Raw genomic sequence first — 5,820 nt, forward strand, 5'->3', positions numbered from 1 at the left:
TTAATATTAAGGAAAGGGGGGAAGGAAGGGAGGATACAGGGTTGTAGAATAAAAGGTAGATTACTGAATCTACTAACTTCAAAAATTCTACATTGGTAAGGGAGGATACAGGGTTGTAGTATAAAAGGTAGATTATTAAATCTACTAACTTCAAAAATTCTACATTGGTATTGTAGATTGATGGAAATTTAAGACTTTTGATTGATGGAAATTTAAGACTTCAACTTTTGCTTCACATTGATATAAACTTAAATTGTATATTCCATTCATTTTTGCCTTATGTATTGTATGTTATATGTTGACAAAATATTGTATATTGTATGTTAGAAATTTAAGTTCTTTTTGTTCAATGTTTGTTTAATGTATTATTCATGTACCACTAATGTCTTATAAAAAACTGTTCGGGATCATCGAAGATATAAGTTGGTATTTAGTTACGCAGAAATCCTACTAGATACTCACTTTGTCATAGAACAGGTTTGTTTAATAGCTCATATATGTCTTCAAAAGAATAGATTGATAACTATAAGAATAGATAGATTTGCTCTTCAAACTCTTCAGAGATCCACAGAATATGGCATTTAACAATGAGGGCTTTCCTGACAGAGACATCCGCTCCTGGCCGCTTCTCCATTTGCATCATTAAAAGATGGGGGCTTCAAGAGACACTGGTGACAGAATGGTCACTAGACGGAAAAACTGCTCTGCTACTGCTCTTATCTCTACTGCTGATGACAGGCTGACTGTCTACAATGATCAACAGTGGTGCTAGAAAGTTGACTGTCCAGCTTTGAAGAGACTAGATGGACCAGACCGTCAGATTTCCTGCTTCAAAAAGCAGTTCGCTGGATGTTTTGGGCCGATAAGGCTGAAGACTTATTGCCCCAATGAAGGAGAGAATTCGGTGACTATCCAGGCAGTCTGCTCTCTCTGTACTATGCAACTTGGAAGTTGCCTGCCAGCACTTCCTTTATTAGATAGATTTTCCTTCTTGGGTCTCTGATGGAATTAAAGACTAGATAGCCACAGTGTTACTAAAAGCTTTAGTCTAAAAATTAAAAACACATTTATAGATTAATAATTGCAATTTCTCATAAAAGAAAAGGACTCTTTGGTAAGATAGTAAGATACTTTCCCTTAGGTTAATAAGTATAAAAGGACTTTGTTATGTACTTGATACCTGATGAGTATGTATATATGTATATATGTGTATATAGTTCTTAATTTTTTAAAAGAGAAGGGGGATGTGTGGAAAAGATTAAACTTTGTCACAGGTGGAAGCAATCTTGGCAGGCTTTACCCTTGGGGCACACCATGAATACCTTGTGACAGACTGTTTGGAGCCTTCCTGGGCTTGGAATTCAGGAAGCCTACCTGGGAACCCCACCGTGGCTATTGTTTTCCTAATTGGCCCTCGATGGGAGAAGGAGACCGACCTTTGCATGTGACTGGGAGGTGGGGGAAGACAAAACAACAGGCAGAGGCGGAGAAAGCAACCAGATCGGACCAGCTCGCGGGACAGAGAGACACCTAAGACACCCGTGGAACAGATACCGGAAGGTTTACTCTTCTTTCCCTTTAACCTTTTTTTCCTTCTTGTGTATGCTAGTTGGGTTGTATAATAAAGTTTAATTGTTAATAAACAGAGCCAACATCCTGGGAGCTCAGCCTTCCAGCTGCATATTGGCTTTTAAGGTGATCACAAAGATTCTTAAAGCTAAGTACGGTGTTGTGATACACCTCTGCAATCCCAGCACTTGAGACGTGGAGCAAGATCAGGAGTACAGGACCAGCTGCAGCTACATAGTAAGCTCAAGGCCAGCCAGGGATACACAAGACCTTGTCTCAAAAAGAAAAAGATATTTCCTTAACAATGTAGGAAGGGGGAAAAAACAATGTGGGAGGGAGAAGAGCACCTATTATAATTAACAGGTTATGAACTTGATTATAACTTGGTTACAAGTTGATCACAATGAAGTGTCTGATATACTCATGAGTCTACGGACCTCAGCCAACAGCTCCTGAGCAGAGCAGGGCAGGGCCCCTTCCACAGAGAGAACAAAATGCTGACATGACAACATTCCATGAGGCTACGCAAAGTAAGTAAATGGGAAATGGGGCATGGTCAATTTCAGAAGCAGACCAAGAAATATAGCCTGACATACATGGGAAGTTCATGAGGTCTCCCCCAGTGCAAGCGCACTGAATAGATAACATGGCATTCAAGTTGTCCTCTAACCCCACCTTGTGCACCTACATATGTATGTGTACACACACATACACACCATATACATGCACAATAACAACAAAATTAAAATACAAAGTGAACTTTGTGCCTAAGAAAGAAAGAAAGAAAGAAAGAAAGAAAGAAAGAGCGAGCCAAGGCTAGGAACACGGTCTGAGCAAGCTAGGTATTTCATAACAACCAGGGCTCACCAAGAATGCCGTTCTGTACATCTCTGAGACAAAAGGAGAACTTCCAAAAGGTTAAAAAAAAAAAAAGACATTAATTGAAATCAGAAGTGAGCTATCCTACAACCCCTAAAACAGGCCAGGGACTCTAGTAGAGAGCCACTGTGACCCAAACTCCATAAAATCATTATGTTCTAGTAATTTCAGAAGCAAAGAACGGTTACATAGACAGGCCCAAATATTTTCAGAATTACCATCTATCAAATAGGCTCTCTTCAAACCAACTAAGAAGAAAAACCACCTTCCTGAGAGGCTACACTGCAGAGACCAGTCTAAAGAACTCCACCTAAAAAGCAAAATACACAAGACTGTTCCAGATCTACATGATTGACAGTGGTAAAAGCTGGTAAGCTAGTCAGGTAGAAAGGCAGGTACACAGGGAGGAGGAGAGAGAAGACAAGGAAGGAAAGAGTGGGCAAAAGGAAAATAAAACTTAAATGCTCATCAAGAAGAAATCTCTGAGACAATCAGCAGTGAAAGCAAAGGAATTATGTACAAGAATCAATCTTAGCAGTATCACAAGAGGTTATGCACAGCAAGATTCCTATATTTTAATATAAAAAATTAAATATTAACCCGGGCAGTGGTAGCACACGCTTTTAATCCCAGCACTGGGGAGGCAGAGGCAGGCAGATCTCTGTGAGTTCCAGGCCAGCCTGGTCTACAAAGTGAGTCCAGGACAGCCAGGGCTACACAGAGAAACCCTGACTTGAAAAACTAATAATGATGACGACAACAGCAACAACATAAACTGCTTAAAAATATACATATACAGGATAAGACTGAAAACCCATACCTCAGGCAAACAGTTGTCCTGAATCTGGCAGAGCACTAAAATTAGGAGATGAAATTGGACAGCCAACTTCCAAAGTTAAGTAGTGGGTTTAAATGTGTTCGTTTTAAATTTTTTTAAGTGTGTGTGTGTGTGTGTGTGTGTGTGTGTGTGTGTGTGTTTTTCAGGAGCCTGAAGAACTCAGAATAGGCATCAGATTCCCCAGGACTGAAGTTGTTGGCAGTGGAGTCGCCATGTAGTTGCCAGGAACTGAACCCAGATGTCTAAAAAGCATTAAGTGCTCTTAACTGCTTAGCCATCTCTACAGCCCTCACTTTATTTTCATTATGATGCATGACTTTTTGATGCATTTTTAGTGTGTGTGTCTTGTGTGACAACCCGTGCGTGGAGATCAGAAAACAACTTTCGGTTTTCTGTTGTTTTCCGTTGTCAGTTCTCTCTTTCTACCATTCGGGTTCCAGGTATCAAAATCAAATTGTCAGTAAGTGCCTTTCCCCACTGAGCCATGTTGCCAGGCCCAAACTGTAGGGTGTTGTTTCCTTTTGGTTTTTTGAGGCAAGGTCTCCAGAGTAACTGGAAGTGCTGGGAAGACTGGAAGGCCCCATCAGCCTGACCATTGTTATTTCTGTGTGCAGGTGTGTGAGTATTAAACCCACAGCTAGCCACTTGTTAGGCAAACCCTCTATCACTGACTGATAACATTTGACTATTTGCCTTCATTATTTTACATGTTACATACATAGGTATATGCACTTGATATGCAATCCTAGAAAAGCAACAGAGCAACACGAAATAAAAGATGAGTAGCTACATAGTGTTCAAGGCTATATGACACCACCTAGTCTCAAACAAAGATGTGCAGGAGATAGAAGTTTGTTGTTGTTGGTTTTTTTTTTATCACGTATGACTTTCCTTCAAGTAGCAGCATTTTAATGTCAAAGATGGACATCTTCTCTAGGTATCTAAGGGCACTAAATACAGCTACAGCAAATGATAGGCACACTGTGGTTTTCTACTTTTAGAACCAACATAAAAACAAAGCTCAGGATATTTAATTGGGGCTTCTAAATAAATACCCTGTCACTGTCACAAAACCTTTCTTTGTTTTTTAGAAGTTGTACAACTTCAGAATACTTAGTTATGAAATCTTAACTTATTAAAAACAAATACCACTCTTCAAATTAAATTGCCAAGGCTACAAATTTTTATGATAAAAGTAATACAGAAACTGGGGATGTTGCTCTAGCCGGGCGTGGTGACGCCTGCCTTTAATCTCAGCCCTTGGGAGGCAGAGGCAGAGGGATCTCTTTGAGTTTGAAGACACCCTGATCTACAAAGCGAGTTCCAGGACAGTCAAGGCTACACACGGAGAAACCCTGTCTCGGAAAACAACAACAACAACAACAAAAAACTCTCTGGCTATGCAAATATGAGTACCTGAGTTTAAATCTTTACTCACATGGAAAAAGCTAGATATGGCTGCACAGACCTGCAATCCCACCATTAGGGGGTGAAGATAAGCGAATCCCCAGAGCTCACTGGCCCACGAGTCTAACCTAACAGGAAAGCTTCTAGTTCAGTCTGGGACTTTCGGGCGCTGGCCGCTCCTGTGCGCGGGTCAAACGGCCGGAACCCGCCCCCACTCAGGGCCGGGGGCGGGCGGAGGGAGTGCGGACGCGCGAGGCGAGGACCAGAGCCCTTCCACGCGCCGCGCCGCGCCGCCACCCCGAGCTCTTTGGAACGCTCCTGTCTTACCTGGGGCCGGGGAACAGTCTCGAGCGGATTCACAACGTGAAGTTCCGCGCGCTCCCAGCCCACCGACCAATCGCAGAACGGCTTGCGCAGAGTGACAGGAGACCAAAACCAATCAGACACCCCGATGGGCGGGCCTCAGAAAAAAAATGCAAGCTGCGGAGCGCGCGCAAACGGTTGCTAGGGACGCACCGGACTCCTCCTACAGCTCCTCTAAGGAGCCAAAAGAGACCGGTTCCTCCGAACCCCCCGTGCCGAGTGGCTGCAGTTTACTTCTGCAGCGGACCCCTGGAAGGTGGGTGACGCGCACTCCGCCTTTCGACGGCCACATTCTCGAGACGAGGACAGTGAACGGAAACGGACGACACGGTGGTTCCGTGGGCTGGAGGCCTCGAAAGTGCAACCCGGAGCCGGACCGCGCCCCCTCCCGCCTTCGCCAAGCTTCCGCGGGATAGGCGGCCCGTGGCATCTGAACAACCTGGTCTCCCTAGCCTACCGGCCCGTCGTGCACAAACACAACAGCGAGGCTCTCGAAATTGGGGGTGCAAGTCTTGCCTCACCTGTAGCCTGTAGAGCTCTCCAGGCCGCAGGACCTCCACGCCTCCGAAGTCGCCACGGTGACTTGAGCGAACCCGCAAGCTCAAAGTGTCTTCAATGCTGCCTAATGCTTTGCTGGAATGTCCGCTTTTGCCCTGCTCGCCTAGACTCCACTTATTCATCAAAACACTTAATTCAGGTGAAGCTGGGGCTTACACGGGAACTACAACACCCATGAAGCACTACGTCCACGCAGGCGTGTCAGC

General features: G+C 44.0%; 1 protein-coding gene across 5 annotated transcripts in view; it reads right to left on the reverse strand.

Moving 5' to 3' along the window:
* PASK (PAS domain containing serine/threonine kinase) overlaps positions 1-5,820 on the reverse strand; it is a 44,146-nt gene that overhangs the window by 35,976 nt on the left and 2,350 nt on the right. Inside the window, exon 1 of one of the 5 annotated variants that reach the window (XM_084778343.1) lies at positions 5,578-5,757. The exons of 1 other annotated variant lie outside the window; for it this stretch is intronic. The gene's annotated coding sequence lies outside the window, so the exon portion shown is untranslated. Of the gene's footprint in view, positions 1-4,724; positions 4,977-5,020; positions 5,122-5,577; positions 5,758-5,820 lie in introns of those variants that run through there. 3 more of the 5 variants (XM_084778342.1, XM_084778341.1, XM_084778340.1) reach the window with 3 other exon arrangements.

The sequence above is a fragment of the Acomys minous genome, assembly GCF_964271855.1.
Source record: "Acomys minous genome assembly, chromosome: 4".
Classification (NCBI taxonomy): Eukaryota; Metazoa; Chordata; class Mammalia; order Rodentia; family Muridae; genus Acomys; species Acomys minous.